The 25,061-nt window shown below is 40.3% G+C and overlaps 1 protein-coding gene and 1 long non-coding RNA gene across 8 annotated transcripts in view; one reads left to right on the top strand and one right to left on the bottom strand.

The window, feature by feature from the left end:
* The window catches only part of PLPPR1 (phospholipid phosphatase related 1), a 135,977-nt gene that overhangs the window by 33,905 nt on the left and 77,011 nt on the right, over positions 1-25,061 (top strand). The window lies entirely within an intron of this gene.
* Positions 1,762-18,610, bottom strand: LOC310890082. Its single transcript, XR_014577007.1, has 3 exons — positions 18,457-18,610; positions 14,930-15,021; positions 1,762-7,105 (listed from the first exon to the last, which is right to left on the bottom strand). It is a non-coding gene; the product is annotated as an uncharacterized lncRNA (long non-coding RNA).

The raw sequence follows: 25,061 nt of genomic DNA, 5'->3' as shown, positions 1-25,061 counted from the left end.
AGGTAAATAATATTTTGAAGATTATTTTAAAATCCGTATTTTAAAATTGTTAATTGCAACATTTCCTTGTTTACTGCTGTGTTTCTTGTACGGTGAGAAAGAAACATTTCTGGGAAGCTCCACACCACCGGAAGCATTTTTTTTTTCTAGAAACATATATTCAGGATCTCACTTAGGATGTGGCTGATACCTAGATCAAGTCTAGTCTCATCAGGTTACACGTATTTTCTACAGAGGAAAGAGTCTCATGCCATGGTATTGTTGTACTTACTGAATACAGAGCTGTTGTGATGAATATTTTTCCAACTGATTTCAGCAGGCTCAGGAAATATCTGCTGTGTAATGACCTGTACAATCAATGGCATCCTTTTCAAAATGTCAGGGTCTGTTTCAGACCTTTGTTTGTATTTTAAATACGGTTGCTTAACTAATGGAAAAGAATAGATTTGTTGTTCCGAAATTCCACTTAGAAATTATTATCTGACTTTTCTAAATGAAATGGCTTAAAACAATAAAAGGGACAGCATGTTGCCATATTGAAAAGCAATTCACCAGGTGTGTGAACATACTTGTGCAACTTCTCTGAATTTTGTAGAAAACTAACACACGTTTATGGACTCCACTGCATCTAATTACATGTGTCCAGTGGTTCCTAAGGTGGTGAGATGACTGAAAGTGTATCTGGTAGAAGTCAAAATTATTTTTTCTCTTTTCCACCCTTCAGTTTTCCTAGTGCCTGACTAATACAAACTTGTTTATTGCACCTTCTATGTCCTGGGTGGGAAGGGAGGACAGTAGCTATGCAGCTTACAAATGAAGGCAGCAATTTCAAAGAACTGGGATAGTATTTGTCACTTGGTTGCCTAACAACTACATCTGAAGTTGATTCTTGGAATTTACAGATGGTAACTTAAGCTGATGAGTGAATCATTAGGACGAAGAATCTTATGTCTCCACTACTGTAATGAAATCTGTACAAATGTTTATTTGCTGATATCTACTTAATTACAGCTGTCAGAAGCAAAATCGATGGTAGGAACAAATAGGGTGGAATGGTACGTCTCATATTCACTGTTACAGGAATGAATACCAAAAATCTCAACTTGTCTCTTGTTTGAAAGATTCATAATTTCACCTGAAATAAGAACAAATATTGAATGACATTCAATGGATTTTCAGTTGTTGTTTTTTCCCAGTCACTGTATTTATTGTATATTTTCCATTGTTGTCTCTTTTGCTTTACTAGACAGCTGTGACTGAAAGAAAGAATCCACAATAAAGGTGGAAAAGATTAAATAGAATGTTGGCAAGTGGATGGTATTTTTCTCAGAACTGTTAGGTAGAAATTACCCAGAGTGTAATTTCTTTTCATACCAGGAAAAAAAAAAAAAAAAAAAAAAAAAAGCAGGCTTTCAAATTTCAGGTGAAAAAGTTAGGTATGTTCAATGAAAACCTGCTCCAAATGTCAGAGTCTCGCTGTGCCCTGGGATCCTTCTGGGTTGGGGACAGCAACCTGTCAGGTCTGTAGTAACATTTAGGAGGCTGTGGGTACCATAGGATTGTGCTGTGCAGGTCTAGGGAAGTGATTGTCCCCCTGTACTCGGCTCTGGTGAGGCCGCACCTCGAGTACTGTGTTCAGTTTTGGGCCCCTCACTTCAAGAAGGACATGGAGGTGCTCGAGAGAGTCCAGAGAAGGGTGACGAAGCTGCTGAGGGGTCTGGAGAACAAGTCTTATGAGGAGTGGCTGAGGGAGCTGGGGTTGTTTAGCCTGGAGAAGAGGAGGCTCAGGGGAGACCTCATCGCTCTCTACAGGTACCTTAAAGGAGGCTGTAGAGAGGTGGGGGTTGGTCTATTCTCCCACATGCCTGGTGACAGGACGAGGGGGAATGGGCTAAAGTTGCGCCAGGGGAGGTTTAGGTTGGATATTAGGAAGAACTTCTTTACTGAAAGGGTTGTTAGGCATTGGAATGGGCTGCCCAGGGAAGTGGTTGAGTCACCATTCCTGGAGGTCTTTAAGAGACGTTTAGATGTAGCCCTTAGTGATATGGTTTAGTGTAGGACTTGTTAGTGTTAGGGCTGAGGTTGGACTCGGTGATCTTGGAGGTCTCTTCCAACCTAGACGATTCTGTGATTCTGTGATTCTGTGATCAGGGTCTTGCTTCCTTTGGTTTCATTATGTCAAGCAGGGTTGCTGCCCATTGTATGTTTTCCCCTGTTTGTCTGGAATACTTTTCTGCTTCTGTGGTAGACTGTTGGAAGGAAATTCTTCAGTTACTGGAGTAATGGCAGAGGCAGTGTTCTTCGGATCTCTTGCCACCTTCCTGATATGGGGATGGAGGTAGTCGATGTTGTGGTTGTTTCAGGGCACAACCTTCTGGACTCGGCAAAAGTGTGCCTTCCCCTGTCTTGCTCTGGGGATTTGTGTCTTCTTTTGTTTATTTCTGCCCTTTCAGACTCACACATTTACACTTTTATGCCATTTATACTAATCCTAATGTTTCTGTTACACAGCTCAGTCTGTTCAGTCTAGCTGGCTGTCCCACAGCTGTTAGCTCACCAATACTGCCCTGTTTCTCAAATCTTCTAGATCAGTTTTCTAGGCCTTAGAAGAATGATCCACTTGTTCTCTCCCTCCTTCATCTCGCACTTTCTGAATTCTCCACATCTTTATTTACAGAACCATGTACTGCACTTTCAGCTATATCAGCAGAACCAAAAAAGGTGAATACATCTAGAAACAGGCTTCTGACATTTTTTCTGGTCTGATTTTCCTGCTAGTGTAGCAGTAGGGTACTCGACTAGGATGTAGCAGGCAAGGTTCCTACTCACCATGCAGCTCAGTGCTGCTGTATGTGACCTTTCGCAGGGGTGTCCTGACAGCCTTCTGGTGTCCTCTTTGCTAAAATGAAGATTAGAATATTGTAAGGTCTTTAGAGGTGTCCTACTTGGGGCTGTTATTCAAAAATTAAGACTCGTAGTTGGTACTGTTGTGATTTGATGTGTTTCTCTAGAGCCTATAAACCTGTAAAATTAGGGAAAAATACTTAATATGAGATACTTCATCTAATCTGGCACTTTTTTGTTCACTTGCTTTTTAATTGCAAAGTGGCTTCTTCTTCGTCGTGGTCCTTGCATGTTTCTAACCAAATGCTGAGGCTGAGCTGTTCTGCAGTTTGACCCTCCTAGGGAGGTGCATTATTTCTGCTTTGGGTCATTGTTTCAGGGGATTTTTTCAATTTCAAAAAGAAAATTTTATGGGTTGTTTTTCTCCTTCCTCTTCTAAATTTAATGCAGAAAATTATGTCAAATGCTGAAAATAAAGTTGTAATGCTGACTTTCAGAAGTATTTTTCAGTTTATTGCAAGCTAAATGCTTGAAACATATGGGTTAGAGCTAATCTTATTGAACATTTACATTATCCATTAACTCCATGCTGGATTTCATTCTGAAAACCTTCAGGGTGATGAAGCCTCTGTTTTAAATGAGTTTTTGTGTCTTGTGTGAAGAGGTCATCTTCATACAGATGTAGGAACGTCTCCCACATGTGGAAATCCTTTGCTGTTTGAAGACAGTCTGAAGTCTGAAGTCAGCTGGTGCCTTCGCTGTCCTCATGAGTGTCAGAAATCAGCAATGCAGCAGGCAGTGTTTAGCACATTCCCGAGAAAAAAAAGCAAGGGAAAGTTAGTGATACTTGAAACTACTTTTATTAGACTCTCAGAGTATGCTGTAAAAGTTGGGGTGGCAGCTACAGAGAAGTCCACGTTGCTTTCATTAATATGCCACAGGGTGTATAAAGGCCTGCTTTATCCTAGGTAGTATGTAATCTTTTTGTACCATTTATGGCATTACAGGTGCAATAGCTCATGAAACATCACATCCTGTCCCTTCAGCGCATTGGTGTAAACACAGAGTAACTGCAGGTGTCAGCTGGCTGGCATCATAGTGATGTGGTGCAGGTCTGAATGACATCTATAGAACAGAGGCTACAATGGTGCTACAGTTCACACAGAAAGACGAAGTTGTGTTTTTGGCTTCAATGAACAATCTGATGAATAAAAGTGAAAATATAAATTGGGAGCAAGTTTTTTATTTTCCAAGAGGGTGAGACTTTGCCTGATTGTTTGAAACAGGTAGGGCTGAGGATGTTTCTGGGATGCAGTCTGCTTTTTTTACTACCTCACTGCTTTTCTGCCTTCTTCAGGCAAATAATGTTGCTCAGTCTGAATATGGTAGATGCAGAAATAATACTGAGGGCACGAAGTTTGAAGAAATGATTACACGGTAATGAAAAGAAGCTAGTAGAAAGAATGCCATTGCTGATGGCAAGCAAATGAACACCATTTAGAAGTCACACTCCAACAGAATCTTGGATTACTGTTCTTTAATTCTTGACTGTAATGACAAACGCTTGAACAAAAAGTCTTTTTATAATAAGGACTTTGTTGTGTTTTTAAGTACTTCTCAGTTCAGAAGTTGTGTTTGGGGACATGAGGGAAAATGGAGCAAAAGTAAAGACCATTTCAGTTATCCAAAGAAGCATATAGGAGCTTGTATGTATGCAGCAGTTTTTACATGCAAAACTGAAGGCGCTAGAGTCTATCAGCATTTTTTTTAATCTCATTTCCATTGCTTAGTAGTATGTGACGTTAGACAGTTCATAGGACAAGTAAGCCTCTGTACTGATTTTCTCAAATCTGCTGTAAAACATGTTTTAATATTCTCCTGTTTCTTGTTGCTTTTGCCCTTTCAGTCACTCCTGGGACTGAGCAAATACTGCTAACATCAAAACATTTTTCTCAGTTAGCTTAAGGTGTTTCAAGTTTTACCCATTATTCCTGCTAAAACAATCCATTGTCAGTAATTCATCAAAGATGTTATACCTGTTTTAGACCAAATCAGATAGGATGCAAGCCATCGAGCCTAAAGAGTCCAACCTTTCTGTCTGTAAATAATTCTTCTTGGAACTTGTTAATGATAATTACAAGGAAAACCTGAGAAAGTGAAAGACTTGTAGGTTCTAATTTCATTATCTTGAAAGTTTGGCAGTTTTCTATATTACAGAGCTCTATTTTTCAGGTTATTCTTCGATTACAGGTCTGCTCTGGCTGAAGGGCCAGCAGAGGAGGTTCCTTCTTCACTTGGAAAGAGACTGAATTTCATGTTGAGTATCAGAGATGAAATGATGCTGAGCTCTTGCAGCTCTTGCACTGACATTGTGTCAGTGTCTGTCTTTTCACATCACATGACCCACCATTTGTTTTATGCCACATTGGCTAAATTAACTTGTGGCTAAATGAACTTCTGAAGTCAAGAATCATGTGTTTTACTAGCTTTAAAGGTTCACACATCTTAGCTTTTAAAATACTAAGCTTAGGGCTGTATTTGCTTACTGGAAAGTCCATGTTTTTTTCTGACTACCTGGAAAATTTTCAGCACGTGCATGAACCCCCAAGACTGAGTCTTTAAGTGTTTTCAGTTCCCTATTGCTGGAGGTAAGGATCTTTGTAGATGTTGAAATGGTTATTATCACCTGCAATGCGGTGGGAATATGTGCTCCTTAAAGAGCGAAATGAGTTACATCACAACCACTGCAAATATATCCTTGTGACAGTTTTTCTGACTTTATGGCAACAGAAAAACACATGATGTTAAAAAAATAAATGGGGGGGTATATTTATCACAATGGTTATTCATATGACGAATGCATTTAGATGGTTTTTATCTTTCTACACACCTCTAAGTTGGAAAAGGGCATAAAGCTTGGCTGTTACTGACTCTGATGGTAATTTGTTTTTAGTGTAACTAGGGTAGAATTAGGTATAATCTGTTGTTCCATTTGAGACAGAAACTAAACCTGTATCCTAGGATAGATACACTATCCAAAATATAGTTCCTGACGGTTCATCATCATGAATGGGCTGCAACTGCTTTTAAAAGGTTCCTGGTTTCCAAAGACTGAGAGCATTCTCCAAAATATGAGCATAACAAGTGTCAGTCTCCACAATTCAAAAATCTGAAATCAGAATGTTACTGACTGCAGGGTTGTAAAAACGAGGGAAACAACTTTATTCCCAGCTGCTTCCAAAAAACACCTCCTTTTACTCACGTTTGAACACGTATATTTGAGGGATGTGTCTCTTTCTGTCCAGCTGTAAGGACTACAAAACATATAGAAAGCAAAAATTATGATTAAAGACCTCATCTTTCACTCTTCCCCAGCTCCAGAGGCTCTGATAGTAAATTGCTAAAGATTGCAGCATATGTGATAGCTTCAGTGAAGACATGCTGAATTAAGTGGTGGGTTTTCTGGTAAATAGATATTTGCAGCAACATGGTAGCTCACAACAGAGAACGAAGCTGGCAGGACATTGGAAGGTAGCCTGGGAAGGAAGGTTATGTCATTTTCTGAGTGGAGAAATCACTTCCATGTATTGTGCTGGAGAAGGTCTGATCTGGTTCATCATCATGCTCAAGAAACATTTCTGTGAGGCAGGGTGAGCAGTCATCTGAGGTCATGCCTTTGTGAGAGAGCATGGATGGGCAAAGGGAGCTGGGCTTTTACTCTTTCTTTCTCTACAGGCAAAATCTATGAACTGTCCTGATGCTGGATATCCCTGTGGTGGGGCAGGCTGGTGCCTTGCTTGTTCAGTCTGAACGAAAGAAGGAAAGAGAGAAGGGAGGGACAGGAGAAGGAAAGCAGGGAGGAAAAACCAGAAGACAGGATATATATTTCCAAGTGAGACAGGATTCACATTAATAGGAATAAATATAAGATGCAATGCAAACAGTATTTAGGAAGACCAGGATGTATGGAAAGTGGATTTTTTTTTCTGTGTTTTGGGTTTGTTTTTGTTAAAACATTTCTCTTGCTGGATTTACCCATCAAATTCCCAGAGGAGAACTGTAACAGGAGTAGAACAAGCAGAGAATTAAAATCTGGTCCCAGAGGTACAAAACCTCCATCTCACTCATTAGAGAGTAGCATGGGGAAATACAGCATACATGGGGAGAAGTGACTTGTTTCGTTTGCCGTGATGCTCAGCAGCTCAGCATTCAGTCCTTTTCACCGACTTCTGGGGCACTGCAGTAGGCTTGCAAATATCACCTAGGAGAACACCTCCATTAGTCAAACCAGCGTTTGCAGAACAACTTGCCTTTCCTTTCTAAAAAGTTATGCTAAGGCTTATTTGTGTTTGTTTTGGTTATGGTTTTTACAGCCCTCCCTCTGCTTCTTAGAACTGAAGTGAGTAAGAATGGTAAAATCTTCACGCTAAAGTTAGGCAGAAGGCATGTTCACCAGCCAACTAAAGGATTCCTAAGCTTATACCTATCATTTAGAATATACAAAGTCATGAATATTTAAAACAAAAGAAACAAAGGGAAATGTGAAAAAATTGCTGCTTGACACACTCAGAAAACACTGTTGATCCACTAATAAAATGCATAAACTCTCAGGAGGGATGTGTGAAAACAGGGAAGGGAGAGGAAAACTGTGCTTATTTGTTTAATCTGGCATTTTGAAAGTTAGAGCTTGTTCAGTCTTTTTTTGCTAATTAAAAAAAAAAAAAAAAAAAAAAAGCTTTTATCCATAGTAAACTTACAAAATGTTCAAGCTGAAAATTGAAGGTGACTGCTCTACCTTGAAGACAAATACTTCCAGGGGCTTGTGTTCCTTCCAACTCTTTCCTCTATTTTCTCTGGCAAACATATATGCAAAATACTGTCCCTCAACTCAGTATAGTTAAAAGGGTTTTAAAAGCCCAAATAGCTTTCTGTTGAAAAGTTATGTTTTTGAAACTAATGCTTTTGCAGAGCTAAATTTTGGCTGTTGTGGCACTGTTGCATATGTTCTCTACAGTTTTACCCCGTCTAATGTTAGGCAAGGTTTCTCGTGGCCCCTGGGAGGATGTTTCACAGCCTACAGTGTGTAAGCCTACGCTTGCACATATCCTGTGCTCACACCTAAAAAGACAAAAAAAAAAAAAAAATGCCAAGAAAATGTAGCTGGTGAAAGTTTGAGGTTGACAAACAGTTTGTGTCACCTTTTTTTAACTCTGCTGGTGTAGGAGGCAATTAACTGTTTGACCCCGCACCCTATAGCTCGTTATCTCAGGGAACAGAGGTCAGTGCCGTCAGCCTGAGAAGTCCCTTTCTTATAGAGCAATGGAGGTTATGATGGTGACACGCTTACTTCTATGCGTCTTTAGTTTCTTTTGGCTTAGAAAATAGGACTTTAAAAACTGTATTAAGTTTATCTAACCTGAAGGTGAAATAAAGGCAACAGGTACATAAAAATTGTACTGATTTTAACAAAATAAATTTGCCTTCACACCTTAGATTTGTGGGTCTGTGTGTGAACAAAGGATAATTTTATAATATTATCCAGATAATTAAACTTATTTTCCATCTTTCGTTCTGCTGCAATATTGTACTGGCAGGTTGGACTGACATTTTGCACCCCCACAAACACACACACACCAGTTAGACCTTCCTGATTATCATCCTAACTAGAGGACAGTAGGCTTTGTTAGTGAGATGCATTTTTGGTATATGTGGATGAAAGAATGGTGGAATTTGATTTGTATGGAGATAAACAAAATAATCACGTTTCACTCCAGTGGTTTTAAATCAGCTAGGCAGCCTCTTCTAGCCAGCTGATATCCTGAGCCCGTCTTCTGATGTGTCTAAGCAAAAAAAATATATTAAAAAAAAAAATGTCATTTGTGAAAGAGTGATGTTAAACAGAGCTTCCAAAAGCTCCAAAAACAGAAGAAAAATAAAAGGTTATTATAGTAAAAAGAAAAAAGAAAAAAAAAAGATTTTCAAGTAAGAATAGTAAATTGTGAGTATCTGATTTTAGAGTTCTTGTTTGTAATTTGTCATTTCTTACCAGTTTGCTTTATCCCATTTCAAAATTGTTCTCAAATAGTTTGATTTCTGGATAATGGTTAGGCTTCATGACTTACAAACAAAAATCAACAAATAATACAGAAATTGGTGTGGAAAATGTATTGGAGAGTAGAAATTGAAGATGGAAACTACTGAGGTGAGAAAATGTTAAAGTATCTTGGGAAAAAATACAGAGCACTGGATAGCACCAAACCCTAGCGCCACTTAATGAAATACTCTGTGACTAGTAACTCAGAAAAAAAGTTTAAAAGAAATAACTGTATCAGGCAGTTAGGATTTTCCTTTTTTAATTCATCAAATAATGGGATGCTTTCTTTTGTTAATCTGTGGTTTAAGTAGGCCAAAGGAATGTAACTTCTATGCAGAGACAATCATTTATTTTCTAATCAGTGTCTTAACAGTTTAATCACCATGCACCAAACTGTTACTGCTGTGGCTGAAATTGTACTAGCAGGCCAAGTTACTTGTTTTTTTGTTTGTTTGTTTTTTAAAGTAATTCCATTTAATAACAGAGGTAAAACTGTTGAACTGTTGTGTATACACATCCCAGTACCAGTCCCTTCCCCTGTGTTATACTGGCCCATCCAATGCTGCCCTTGAGTCCTTTGGTCAATGGCATTGGTCTTCATCAACAAGAAGAGAGAATGATGGTAAGCCACCCACATCTCAGGTCTCTGATGAAAAGAGGACACTGATGTTGATGGTGGGGTTTTCTTTCTTATTTGTCTTGGGTTTACTTGGGGTTACTTTCATATTTGTCCAGGCATAGGCAAATACTTATCCTTTCTTTATTGGTCCACAATTTCACATTACATCGTATTTCAGTCTGTGGGGTGTTTCCTCGTTGTTCCCTTGTAATTCTGGTAAACTTTTTTTGTTTTTCTTTTTTTTCCCCCAGTATTGCTTTTGTGGCCAATACTTGATTATTAGTGCATTGTTCACAGCCCTGGCACCACCAATACAATTTTAGATTGATACTGTGTGCAGTGGTTGTATCCCAGGTTCACAGATAGTTATATAGTGTGACTCTTAGTTGCAGAAATATATAAAAAGTACTGTAGCAATAAGCATTTCATCACACAAGTGCACAAAGCTGAGCTGAAGTGGATCAGGGGAACAGTTACGTGGTTGTCAGACAACTGCTGCAACAGCTACATGATCTAAATCAAAACCACAGGCCAGCCAAGACAACAGACAGGGCTTGAGGCCTTTGCACTGTTCATACAAAGCCCGTGGCCTGTCACTGGTGATGGCAATATCAGATTTATAAGGCTACGCTTCTCCCTTCAGTTCTGTAATTCTACCTCACTGAATTTATTCTTCAAGCTGCCTGTTATGTTTATAGTCCTGTATTCACTGAATCCCTCAAATCTCGCGGATTTATTGAAAAATTCTGTAGGTGCATTACGTGCATGTTATAACTTGTACAAGAATCAGCAGTGTTTATTAGAACTGTGTGTGTTTTCATCCCATTTAATAGGAGAGCCCTTTCTCCATGATGGCTAACACAAGTTTGTGTCATGTTGATGGATGCGTTAAGCAGCGTGGGTCCGTGTCAGCCAGGCACGGAGCCCGGCTGGGACACTGGCTGCTGAGTCCCATTGCGTTTCTAGGGCTCTGCTTGACTGGCAATGGTGAATGGGTTTTGAACCTGCTTTTCTTCTGTAATTTTTTGGAGTGGGTCTCAGTTTAAGGTTTTTCACCTCAATATTTTTGTTTCACCCTTTTAAACCTTCTTGTAAATCTTAGGCAAAGTTATTGAATTTCACAGTTCTTGTGTTCCCTTTTCTGGGTATTTTGTGGCTCCAGATAGGTTCTTCACCTTCTCAGCAGCTTACCTTTTCTATTTGAATGAAATCATGCTTGCAGTGCTCTGTGGCAGTTAATGCATACCTTTCTTTTCAACCCTTGTTCTGTTATTTCTTCTGGTGCTTTCCCTGCCTGCCTGCCTCCTCCACACCCAACTTGCTTCCATTCATACTTTCTTCATGCAAATCTTAAAAGTTCTGTTGCAAATCTCTAGCTTTTCGTAAATGTTCTCTGCTGACAAGTCTCTGCTTGACCTTGATGCCTGCACAGATGAAATCAATGTCACAAGGGTCAAACCAATCCAGGCACTCAGAATAACTTTGTTAAATCCATTAGTCAGTGTGTTAACCTGGAGTTCACTTGTGGTTTGGCTACAAGACTCATTTCTGTCTTCAGTAAAAATGTGCAGTTGTTTCCTGCACTGCCCTGAGTGCCCTTAATTTGATTTGGGTTAGTGGTAGTGAATTATTTTGGCGGATTACCTTGACTGGCAACAATCTGCTAGATTAATTCAAGCTACAAAAGGTATGCGGAAAAATCCAGACTTCTGTTGGTTATAGTTCATTTCTATGGCCCATGTGCAAATTCAAGTGTGCTGGCAGAAACACAGACATGGCAATGTACACAGCTGAATATGCTGTGTAACTATTCTGGCATGTTTGTATCAGTAAAAATTCACTTTCCTTGCTGTGACAGTACGGATGGTACCATGAAGGACAGTTTAGACACGGTCTAAGAGTGAAGTTGTGCATACCTTTGGTGTCTGGCAGGTTCAGAATGCAAAGTTAGAGGCTGAGGCTTTGTTCAAAGGAAGACAGCTTTCTGATATCATTTGTGCTGGTTTTTTAATGGTATCCTCACGTGAGAATGCTCAGCTAAAATTGTCTAGGGGCTCTTAGGAGGTCATCTAAGGCAGCTATATATAAGCAAATGTTTTCCCTAAACTATTGGTTTTTAGACTGTACAGAGTAGGAACTTCCTCCATGAAGAGTCCTGAACAGAGAGAAATATAAATCCAGTAGCCTTTTTCTATCTCTTACAAAAGTTTGGCTGCTGATATAGAGCATGCCAATTTAACAGAGGGATGAATTCAGTCCTCTGACAGTAATGACTTGATAAAAAGTAAATACGAAATCCCCCACACCTGAAGTCTCAGGCAGCCACTGGCAGTGGACAGACTGTCACGCAACAGATGCAGAAGTTATGGAACTCCTTTTTCCAACATCTCAAAAGTTTTTCTGGGTTTCTCTAAGTCCTACTATGTCCACAACTGATAGGGAGAGGACCATTTGCAAAAGCAGTCTCAAGTGTTAGATTTGGACAGTGAATCTGTTCATTTTGTCTTGAAGTTTATGTGGATACTGCCATGGTGAAAACATTATGCAGAAAGGTTTGTTCGTCTGGTGTCCCTTGTTGAACAGTTGCCAGCAGGAGATGCTCAAGAAAGGTGAAAGAATCCTTAATAGGCGAATGTGGGATCATCTTTGTGTCCCTTTTTCAGTTTTTCTGCCACTGGCTCTCATCCTGATCTCCAGTTACAAGAAACAGGCTAAAATCCTGAAGCAGGAGGCCTACAAACCCTCTTAAATTTTTTATCATCATCTGCATTAACTCTGGATTCTTAACCACCATATATCTATCTAGCCACCTTTCCAAAAATCTGCAATGCTATAACATATTAGGTGGAGTGTTTGGGGCAGGGTAGGCCCTTTACCTTTGGGTTAGGTAAGATGATATTTCTTACAGCCCCTTCAGCTGACTAAGATTGATGAGAACATGGTTGCTTTTCAGCTGTTTATGGGTATGTACCCTGAGAGTTGAAGAGATGTCCCTCTACACACCACATCACTCAAGTTAAAGATGGCAAAAGGTATTAGCTTGTACATATAAGCAGCCATTGCCTTAGTGCTGTAAGTTTAGTCTGGTTGTCTAGATGCAGTGGTTGCAAGTGTGCTGAAGTCTTTCTAAAGCTTTACGTGGTAGAAATCCATGATATATTAAACCAGATACTTCACACAATTTCCCTGGCTTGAATTCTGTCCTGCTACCTGTCATCATCAGCAGCACACTAAATACTTCCTTGCTTTTGTGAGGAGGCTCATCGCTGTTTTGCATCTTGGGCCTCAAATACGTCTTTGCAAACGAGTCCTGAAATGAAAAGATCCTTTTGCAAGTAACTCTCAAGAGAGCAGAGCTCTAAAGTAATTTATACTTTTGAGGTACTCAAATAGCAGTATCATATGTTCCTCACTGCTTAGGGAAGCCGGCTATATTTAGCCGTCACAGTCATTCTCTTATGAGCAAATATCTCCTGTTGTGATAATCGTTGTATTGCTTATCTTGGGACTCTTTTATGCCAATCAGTATTATTGTGAGCTTTGCTCCACGGGACCAAACTCATTACAGTGGATCTCATCCTCCCCACTGTCATCCATCTCTGTGTCAATTTCCTGCTGATTTATTTCCTTTGTGCCAGGATGTGCAGGGAGGTGGGGTTTGGAGACGTTCCAGTTTTACTAGGAGGAACAGGTAAAAAATCTCAACTGCTTCATACAAACAGGGATCCTCGGGGTCCAGTTCTTATTTGTCAGCACTGAGAAGCATGGTTGCGCACTTGATAATGCCAGATCAGTGCGCTGTGTGCTGGCAAGCAGTGGTAAATTCATTGGGGTGGGGTGGTGGGCCTGTGACTCTGATTCTGCTGAATTCACTGCATGCACAGTCTGGCTTTTACCTGGCTTTTTGGAATCTGCAAGAGGTCAGACAATACTCAATTCAGCACACAGCTTGCAAACATAGAGTTAAACAGTGAACCTCTTTTGAATAATTTTCAATTATAGCCATGAACTTTAATAGCCTTAATACCTGAACAATGCATCGAGGCACACAGCTCTGATTCAGGAATTGGCATGCTGAAATCTGAATTTGTAGTGACATTGAGACACAGTCCTAGCTGTTGATGAACTCTGTTCTTTATGGGAGCTTTACCCCTGCCTTCAGTTAACTGAGCAGTTAGCTCAGTGGTGCTTTCAAAAGTTCATCCCTGACCATTTTTATGGCAGCTGTGCTCTCTGCAGAGGTCATTAATGCCTCCGGCTGCAAGAGGAGCAGAATCGTCTCCCTGTGGATGCACCTGTCACGGGCAGTGGAGGGCAAGGAGTTGATCTGCATTTGGCTGCTTTTAAATGATAAGCTGTCGGGACCAGCTATGAAAGGAAAGTGTCACAGGCCTCTTCTGTGCCCGATCTGCAGGGCTTGGGTGTGGTTTTGCAACGCTCCTGTGGAGAAGTGTATGTGGGCTAAAGCAGCTTTCAGGTTTTGGAGGAACGAGGGTGTCCTGGTTCCAGTTAGGACAGAGTTAATTTTCCCTCATAGTAGCTGGTAGGGTGCTATGTTTTGGATTAGGATGAGAAGAGCGCTGATAACATGCTGATGTTTTAATTGTTGCTGAGCAGTGCTTACACCAGGCCAAGGACTTTTCAGCTTCTCGCTCTGTCCTGCCAGCGAGCAGGCTGGGGGTGCAGCAGGAGCTGGGAGCGGACAGACCCAGGACAGCTGACCCAAACTGGCCAAAGGGGTATTCCATACCATCTGACGTCATGCTAAACAATATATAGGGGTGGCTGGCCGGGGTGGGGCGCCGGCTGCTCGGGGATAGGCTGGGCATCGGTCAGCGGGTGATGAGCAATTGCATTGTGCATCACTTGTTTTCTTACACATTATTATTATTAATACTATTATCATTATCACTATTATTACTATTATTGTTATTATTATATTCCTGTCTTAATAAACTGTCTTTATCTCAACTCACCGGCTTCACTTTCCCGTTTCTCTCCCCCACCCCAGAGAGGGAGGGGAGAGGGTGAGCGAACGACTGTGTGGTGTTTAGCTGCCAGCCGGGTTAAACCACAACAGAGGGTCAGTGCCTGGTCTGTTGGCCAAGATGCCAGCCTTCACATGGTGGTAGTTGCTTCTTTCTCGAGCAGACAGGTAACATATAAAGATATAAGCAGATAGGTAATGGTGGCTTGTGAGCAGAGCAATGGCCATATCTTGATTGATGCCTAGATTTATATCTGGGATGGTGCAACTCTGCCTGGCCACACGGGCAGCTCCAAGAAGACCTTTGAACCTTGAATTTAGAAGCTTGCTCACTGAGCTCCCTAAATGTCCACTTCCTTGGTTTTCACTGGAAAAGATGACCCACCTGCAGACATGGGTTACACAGTGGTGTGCTGACCCTTTTCAGATCCAGGTTCTTGCAGGACTATCTTGGATATCGACCAAGAGCTTGTAGAACTGGAAGAAAAAATCACAATCAAAACCTTCCTGTGAAGAGATCGGATGTGCAGGAGTTGGTGGTGAAGAGATAGAGTAAGGAAGTTCCAGAAAAAAAGGACACCAAAAAAAAAAAAAGAGAGAGAGAAAAAAAAATATGAGTGTAAATAGGGAGAGGATAAAACTCAAGAATGTTTTTTTCAGTGAAATAATTAAAAGTGCAGTGCAGTTCCCTAAAGCCTGTAAGCATGTACTCTAAGGAAGGAAATGCAGGAAGAGAATGAGGCGCTAAAGGCTGCCTGACAGGAGAAAAGGCAGTTAGGATGGAAAATTAGGGTCCAAGCACACCTTCCTGCAACACCCAACCTATATACACATGCATTGGGACAGCAGCTACAGAAAAGGCTCAAACAGCAGTCTGAATACTGGTCTGGGCATTGCAAGTCCTGAGAGAGAAGGGTGTTGACTGCTCAGGCTGTGAAGCTGACGTGAAAATGTCAAAAGCAGCACTTGTGTGACATAACGCATTATCTCTTTGAAAAGGGTTGTTTGGGGGGCGTGAGGCTGGACAGAGGCCTGTGGTTCGACTTAGTTCAACCCCATCCTCTACCCAGATCATCACAAGCCTCAGTGCTCCTGTTAATGAGTTACTGGGAATCTTTAAAGTGAATTTTGGAGCACCCTTTGCTGCTGTAAAATTGAAGGTTGAAGGAGAAGGGATGAAAGGGAATACGGCCAAGTTGTTAATGAAACTATCACTCTGATCCCAGGACTGTAAACAGGCTTGGCCCCAAAATTAAGTCTTTTAAATAAAAAAATAAGTTCACTGAATAACTTCTTAAATAAAAAAGAACTATTTTGCTGTACCATTTCTGCATGAGAAAATGCTGTGCAAGCTTCCACTGCAGCTTCTCGGTGGGTGGCTGCAAGAGCGGGGTCAGATATGTCCCCTGCAGCCAAAAATCATCGTTCTGAGGAGGTGCATTGACTTGTGCAAGCTGTAAAAGGAATACAAAAAGCTGGGAAGTTATGTTGGAAGAAAGAGTATGCCAAATGAAAGTGTATTTGGGTCAGAAAAGATTGTCAGGGATCTCTAAAGCAGGGTGTAGGCAACCCAAGGGATGCATAAGGCAGTCTCCTGAGGTGTAGAAGAAAATATTTTCTACCATTAGTACATAAAACTTCAAAGAAAAAAGAGTGTTTATTTCATCTTTACCTCGTTCTTTTTTAATTTGCTTTTCTGCATAATGTGCATGTATCATTGCAGTACTCCAAGCATATGATTTACAAATAAATGCACATAATAGTCGGAGGGGTGCAGCGTGTCAGTACAACATGGTGTCTGTGTTGAGCATGGTGCTTGTGGGGGCAGTGCTTGGTAAGTGTCAAAGTGGGTATTTTGGCAGAGATTTGTGCATGAAAAGACATAACATCAAGTGCACCCAGGCCCTTGGTCTCGTTCTACGACCATCTCTCTGATCTTTCTAGGGCTCATGCAAAATTAGCATCTGGACACTGGGGAAAGCCTACAGTTGTGGTAGAAGTAAGCATTGGCCAGGGAGGTTCTTAAAAGGTGATGTGTACTGATATTGATCAGTACAATCAGCCATTGATACACCAGAAAATACTGGTTAGCAAGGTGCAGACCATGCTATGTGCAATTAGGACAGCTCTTCCAGGGAAGCAGGTAGTGAAACAGGATGAGAGATAAAGACTTGATTACAGCAGGAGCAAACAGAGAAAGAAGAGATGCTCGTACTAGCAGCAGAAGCCAGGGTGCTGTGATTGCTGAGGTGCTGCTGGGACTGATCTCACAGGCTGTAAGGAACAGCCTGGGAGCAGCTGCAGAGCAGGCAGTGGGCAATATACACTGGAACTGCTTTAGCCATAACCAGGGGTTTGCAGCAGTATGGGCTGCTGCAGAGAGGGTGTGTGAAGCACAGCGTGAAAGCTGGAGCCTCCAGCACGGCGTGAGCCCCAAGGCAGGGAAACAAGGAATAGAAATGTAGCGTTTGTACCTCTGTAACATCCCCAGCATGTCTTCTGGAACATTTTGGAAGAAAAGGTGGAAATGTATGCAAAGAATATCTGATTGTTTTCAGAGAAGAAGCAACTAAACTAAAACAAAGGAATCGAGTGGAGCAAGTGTAAATGATAGAAGTGTGGAAATAGTTTACAATCTTTACAATCTTTGCTATTTGTCTTCCATAGCACAGAAGAATATATAACCCACTCCAACACTAGGGATATTGTTAACTTGTCACTTCTTAGCTTTGCTTTGACTGTTTTTGTTTTGTTTGTATTATCATATATAAATATATTTGAAGAGAGTAGTGCAATAGTTTTTGGATAGGCCAGTTGTCATGGCTGAGTCACAGCAAGAGAAAAGCATGAACAAACTAAGGAAAGATAGAAAATTCGGTATAATTTAAGTGCACGTTGATCTCAAAACTGGGAGAAAAGCTTCTTTTTGTGAGAGTGCGAGTCCTTGTGTATACATATCTATAGAGAAGTTTTGTGCATTTATAAAACATAAAGTTTAGATCACTGCAAGCAGCAATAGTAGATCAGCTAAGTCTAGAAGTGTTTGCTATGGCAAACTTTATTTTTCAATGGATTGTGTAAGTATAGCTTTACAACATTGTGATTGGGGTGACCGCATCTTTTTATGATATCATATTGGGGATTTTTCAAAACAGGAATGCATAAATTGGTGGCTCTTGGACAAAAAATAACAGATGGTAGAAACCAGTTCCTCTGCAATGCAAAACGCTCTATATGCAGTGTTCCAATTTGCTGGAAAGGATTTTTTCATTTTTAAAGGGCTGATGAAGTAATCATAGTAAATTAGAATAGTAGCATTTTAGAGGTGCACCAACAATGAAAGGCTATTAAAGAAGACACCGTGTTCTTCGTAGTGTCTTTAAAGGGATGCCAGCAAACAACAGAAGGCAGGATAGGCATGTTTATGTGCAATTGTCAGCTTTTAGTGTTTAGATGACTGTTTAATCATAATTTGACCACGTGCAATTGTGAATCTGTTCTGCTTATTTCCAGTCATCATCTGTGATACACTTTGTAGGTTCAAATTGTTTTCAAGTGCATACCAATTTACATGCTTGTAAGTGTCCACTAAGTATAAAATAAGCTAATTTACTACGTACAGTTTAACTGAATGTGATTTTAACCACACCAGACTCTAAGAAGTAACATTGTGGTCTCAGCTACAGGAATTGAGCTTTAAGAATACTTGCTTAGTCTTGCTGTCTTGGCCCTGAGGGGTGAAAATGAATGCATTTTTTTCTCCATAGAGTGCACTCTCTTGTGCTTATTAAATGCCTGGTGTTTACTATTAGCTCACCATGATTTGGGGTTGAAATTTTCAATACAGCGTTCATCTGGTTTAAAAAAAAAAAAAAAAAAAGGCTTGTAATTGAATCAAAACATGTGACTCACCTGATTTTTCTTCCCTTCAGACTATCAGCCTTAGGTGCCCTCTGTTCGTTCCTGTGCTCATCGATATTCCCACTGTTTCATGCTTACACTGTGACCTGTGTGAATACTCCAAACGCACTGGTTTCCTCAACCGTTGTAGTAGGAAAGTGGGAGGAGAGAGGGTGGGGTCTGGATATTTTCTTGGAGATCTCCATGTGAAGCCTGAGAGTCGCTAGCACCTTGCACAAGCCTCTTCTTCAAATAAAGGAGGAGATGGATATGCCATTGCTTGGTCTTCATGGAGAGGTGCGAAAGGGCTGTTTGTTTCTTCTCCCTTCAAGTGTCTGTCAGAGCATCCCGTAGACTCTTCTTTCACCTCTGCCAGCTGGATTGGTTGGACAGCTTGGGAAGGAAGCTGGTGTGTGGCGGTGCCAGGGAGCAGGGAGATGGGCAGATCGGTGCTGGGACTGGTTGCCTTAGATGTGTTCCAGTGCATCTGTTTGTGGCAGCAGGGAAGTCCCAGCTAACCAGTTTGCTTCCTCCTGCAGCTGAAAAGCTGCAAAACCAGAGCATAACTGTGTTCGTGATTGCACTCAAATGTGTGCTGGACCATGAGGTGTGGAGCAGGTGAGAGTAAGGGGGAAAGAGGGGGAAAGAGGCACTTCTTAACACTGGGGAATAAAACCACCTCTGTGTGAAACTGTATTTTGTTACCCTAGACTCAAACAGAAATTCAGAGCTGAGAAAATCAGAAGTAATCCCAAAACATTTCAGGAAGGAGCTCTTCTTTTGACATCATCATCATGTTTTTCTGTCAATGGGCCATGTTTATAAGCTTTGATTAAAAAATAAATAAAAATTGAAGCTGTTCAGACTTCTAAGTCTCATCCTCACCCTGATCCTCCTCATTCCCCCGCCCCAGTATAATTTACACATTTTTCTGTAGAGCTTGAAGTGAAATATTTATCTGTGTTCTACTTGAATTTCACTGGGAAGTTATTTTTAAGTACTTACCTTCTGTCCGTATTTGGGACTGGGAAAAGTGTGTATGTTTTTGGTTGTTGTTTGTTTTGTTTTATTTTCAGGTTTCAGTATAGTTCTGGTCCTCCTTCTTTGGGTGGCACTGTGATCTTTGGTTTGTTTGGTGACCTGGTTTGTTCAGCACAGCACGAAATCCTGCAAATAAGAGGATGAGATGCATCATTTACTAAAACAACCCAATTAAAATACAATGAAGACGTGAAGCAGGGGCTTACTTGGACTTAGGCTCAGCAGGGATGGCATGTAAAAAGACTATGGAGCATCTATTTTTGAAATACGTTTTTAATATCATGATTCCCCAAATTATTTCTTTGCATAGCTGTGAAACCCTCTTACAAATTAAAGACCATTTATTTATGGTTTTGCTGGCACATAAGCAACCGATTTTTTTTTGAGTTGCTAAACAAATTTCAATGGGACTGTTGACAAATGGTGTTGCAGAAAGGAAAAAACGAAAACAAACAACAGCAGTAGATGTTTTCTGGACTAAAATACGAGTGTTTATCTGAACAAGGGAAATTTCTTTGGACAATTTTTTCTTCATATTAAAATCTCTTCTGCAAAATCCTGATAAATCTGGGAGGAGAAATGAGAAATGTTTTCTAGAACCTGTAACACTGATATCCCTTTATTATAGTAGACAGGATTTTCAGGTTTGTGGTTTCGTATCACTGCAGAATTCACGATTGGTTTCCTTGTCTGCACTCCTTCCTGTAGCAGTTTTCTGTATCTCGTTCAATTGTCCTCTACTTTTGCATTGTTACCCTCTGTATTCCACAACCTTGTTTTCTTTTGCTTTCTTCTTTCTCTTCAACTTCTTCCACTTTTTTCCACCTTTTTTTCCACAAAAGCCTGAGGAGAGGGCAGATCTTTCTCTTTTTCCATTGAAACTGTCCTGGATTTCCTAAGTGCCTTTCAGTGCTTTGCAAGGAGAGGCACCAAGTGAAAAGGAATTGTTTTTGTAGGCTGAAATTTAGTCACAAACCCTTCATGTACTATCCCAAGGATCTGGGAGGTCATGCTTAAATATTTGCTTTCCAGCCTGGGTACTTGCAAGACTGTCAGCTGTAGACAAAAAATGTTCTTGACCATTTTCTTTGTAGGCTATACAAATGTGACACTGAAATTAGAACTCTGGACAACATTTTAAAACCAGTGATTAGCATAGATCTAAGCAGAGTACCCACGTCTTGTGCCCATTATTAATGAAATCAATCAGCTGCAGTTCTGGGTCTTGAATATGTTAATTTTGTAACTACAGACTGCTATATTTTCATTAAACAAATCATATTACTTATCTTTGGAATTCAGAGTTCCTTATGTCTACAAACTGTTATCTTATTGGTGACAATACCTGCCATTGTATTGCTATAAATGTCGTTAGATATTCATGGAGCTTTAGCCAGTTAGAAGTACAAGAAATTACCAATTACATTTTGCATTTATTCAGAGGAGTTTACAAGCCCAGTTAGTGTGAATCAAGATGAAGTGCCTTCAGGAGAATGGGTAAAGGCCAGAAATAGTATTTTTATTTTGCCCAAGATAATGCATGGCTGTTTCATTTAGATTCACTTGAAAGTCTGAAGGGATGAAGTGAGAGCTAGAAAATTAGCATTTTTTAATTAATTGAAAGTTAGGAGTAGGATCAGTCTTGTTAATTGCATGGATAAATTCAGTGAGGTTTGTTTTGCAGACTGCTCAATATTTGTAAAGAATTTCCTAATGAATCTCGTCATCAGGTTTCTACTTCATTTATCATGCGTTGCTAATCCTTCCACAAGAAAGGCAGAAGTGTTATCAGCTGTAGCAGGATAAAAGTTTTATTCATGTCGTTTGCTGATGTGATATCACATTTTAGTAGGTATTATTCAAAGTAACACCGAGTAAATGATACACTGAACGTTTTGGCACGGAATTCACCAAATGAAACAGGTCAACTGTGATGACACTTTGCAGACCTGCAGGGCAAGGAAAGGCGTGATAGTTGAAAATAAGGCTTATGGTCATTTCGTTTGGCCTTCTGGATATTAGCACACACGTACCTGATATTTACACAATGTTGGGTTCTACATAGGCAGCATCCGTTCTGGGGTGAAGCATATCCCTGCATGAAATTCCAGCCCTGTGGCATGGATGTAAATTTTGTCGTTATCTGGGATTTCACTTTCCTGCCTGCAATAGGAAGTGGTTTTGAGCTCTGCCTTGCTGACATACCACTTGAACTCTCTTGAAGATGTCAGTGGTGCAGATCCCTTATCAGTCTGCCTGCCTGTAGAGTTTATACTGCTGCTTATCACTTAGGCACTGGACAATTTTCCACATGAACCTTGTAGCAAGGGAAAATACTCCTAAAGGAATTCTTAAAACCTCTGGCATTACTTCTTTTTTTGGATCAAACCCTGATTTGGGTTTCAGCAACATGTTTTTAAGAGATTGGTAGTTTGTGAATCCCGATGGCTGTTCCTGTAGCTGTCTTCGTAACATGGTATTGTCTGATCATCAGTTTAAAATATGTAGGTGATATTGTTTGGTGTAAAATGGTTTGCTAATATGAGTGCACATATCTTAAAATGTTACCTTTGCAAGCAGAAAAGGGTCACCAGAAAAAGTGTTCCTCTGGTTTAATTCTCAAATGCTGCAAAATTGTCTACTGTGATGGTGAATATGTGTGGGTTTATTTCATGTATTGGTAGTGTGTTTTTTTTGTTGTTCTTTTACCTGTTATCTTTAGTGATGTAGAATCTGTTTCTTATCATTGATTCTGTAGAGAAATATGCAACAGCACTTTCACTGACCTGCCATTTTCTTTGAATGGCTGTAGCTTAAGTATAAACCAGACATTTATTCTCTTAGGAAAGTTTAAATTAATTTTTTATTCTGTGATGAGATTTAGATCCTATGCACTGAGCTCCTGTTTCATCTGTTCATCTAATCTTCTCAGTGTTCTTGCAAACTAGGAAACTGGGAGTGCTCCGGGATGCAGATGCTAGGCAAGTCTTGAAACTTAAAACTCACGTTCATTTATGGTCAGCTGGTAGGCAATCACTCTGTTAGCAAGTAAAACTCAAGCATGACTCAGACGTTAGTCAGGCTGTGGCCGTACACTGTCAGCAGTCTGACAGCACGTTACTGCTTCTGATGGCTCTTTGCCTCTCAAGAGCTCTTTGATGATGGGAAACTGGAGCTCAGTGGGTGTCTTCCCTTTTGCCCAGGCTCCACTGTGCATCACCAGTGTTTATATGCACTTTTCCACAGACTTAGTGCAGTCTGATCCCAGTGACTGCTTTCCCCTTTGTAGGTCAAAAGCAGCGTGTTCTGGCTCTTCGAGACAGCAAATTGAGTGCCAGTTGTCTGGTACCTTCTAATAGTTGCAGATGTGGTGCTGTTACCCTAGTTTTGCTGTTTTATGTGCTGATACCAAGCCAGCAATCTTGTGGTATGCCTGTCTGCCTTGCATCCAAACCAAATCACAAACAAGTCTCTATCCTCACAGAGTTTAGATTTTGGGAAGGTTCATGCCACCACAGAGTGTTGCAAATAAGCACTAAAAAATATCTATATTTTATCCAAGAAAACATTGAACGGCCATGACTGTCTTTTGCAGGAAAATCTTACTGTTAATTCCTTAAGCCCTTTTGTGTGCATTCATTAGGTTTATGTTGAAAAGAGCTTTGGGAAAGATATTTTAACCCTCTGTTATCCTGTTGCAAACTGATTGAAATTACATGCATGTTCATGCCAAGGTTTTAATGGGTACAGTGAGGTGCCTTTGGACATGTCTGGGGTGAAGCTGCATAGAGTGGACGTGAGGTTGCCACAGATTGGATGTTTGGTCAGTGCTTGTGCAGAGTTGTGATGTGTTTTCTGTTGTGTTTGGAGTCTCAAAACTCAGTTTGGTTTCAGTAGGAAGCCAAGGGAAACCTTTACTACTTAAATGTCCAATCAAAGCTACAAAGCTTTTGTGCAGGAATTATCAAATACATTTGAAGTGTCCACAGTCAAGTGGATGGAATGCTCCACAGGGTCTGAGATTAATATGTCTTTTTTCAAGCTAGACTTTGAGTCACTGTGTGACTTCTGGGAAAACTGCTTCAACTCTCTCTGGCTCTGTTGTCCCACAGGAAACAGAGGACTCTGCTTTAGAATAAGGTCTGTAAGTGTAATAAGTAATGCTTACAACGACACAGTGATCTGCAAAGGCTTGGGTAATCGTCTTGAGCAGTAGCATTAGTTTGAATTTGTTTTCTTAATTGAAAGGGAGTTTGACATATGCAGTTTCATGTTTCAGTTCTGCAAATTGATCCTTGATGGACTGGCGCAGAAGTTTTAGTGTTTTTTTTTTTTTTTTTACTTGTAAACAGAATCCTTATTTTAATGAGAATGAAGATGTTTATAATTTGAATCCAATTACCAACAGAGGGCTGCTAATTGTTAATGCAAGGTTAAACTAATTTACAAACCACCAAATGCTTGCATTTTAAGTGTCTCTAATTTTGTTATGGAAATACCAGATCTGTGTTCTCCTTATACAACATTTTATTTTTATTTTAAAACAGTGTTAGCTGCTGCTGAAAAGATCATGAAACGTCTCGATTAAGAAGGACAGGAAATCCACTCTAGTTTTTTGTGCATGGTTCTGGGATCAAGTGAAAAGTGGATCAATGGTAGCTCTCCTCACCGCTGGTCCAAGCAGATTTGGCCTTCTGCAGTGAAGTGACGTCCAACACATGCCAGTGGCTACACTGCTGTCTAAGTTTGCAGAGCATGTCCTGAATTTCAGACTGGCAGTCTGAGCTAATGTCAAAAGAAACATGAATTGGTATTGATAAAATGAGACAGAGGTTGAAAACTGCAATAAATGGTACCTGTTCTGGGATTTAGCTCTCCTGGATTTTTGAGTTTTGTGTTTTCCACTGTTGCCCAGGTACTCATTATATGCTGTAACAGTACGTAAGGCCATAATATTAATTCTCACCCACACAGGACAAAGCTTAAAGAACCGACGGGTGACCACTGACTTCTGAGGAACGGACCAGCAATTTGTTGGTTTGAGCACTGGTAACGCTGAACAATGATGAGGTGTGCTGTGTCTGCTGCAGGAGCTAAACCATAAAGACTCAGCAAATGCTAATTTATCCTAGACATGTCCTTTTTGCTATGTGCTACATGCTCAAATAAAAAGCTTTAAAGCATACCTGAATGGGGTTTTTAGAAATTCTTCTGCTAGTTAGTAACCTGCAAGAAAAGGCCTTTTTTAGAACATTTTTCCTTCCTCTGCTGTTTGACTGTCATTCTTTTTTTTTTCTTTCTTTTTTTTTTTTTTTTCCCTGGATGGATCCCAGAAGCTACAAAATCTCTTTAGCATGAGTTCTTCTTTCTTTGCTGTCTTTTTTAGTTAATTTTCAATTCACTTATGTATATTCCATGTCTCTGCTTGCTCTCCCAGGAAATGTCAGACAATAACCTCCTGCGCTGTAGTTCAGGGGCTTTCTGAAAATGCATGCAGGGTAAATGGAGAAATATGAGAACTACCTAATGCTAATTAATTCACAAATGTAATATCTAATACATTGTTTAAAGAGTAG

Source organism: Anser anser (genome assembly GCF_964211835.1).
Source record: "Anser anser genome assembly, chromosome: Z".
Taxonomy (NCBI): Eukaryota; Metazoa; Chordata; class Aves; order Anseriformes; family Anatidae; genus Anser; species Anser anser.
Note: the sequence above shows the minus strand (reverse complement) of the source record. Positions and strands in the feature narration are given on the sequence as shown.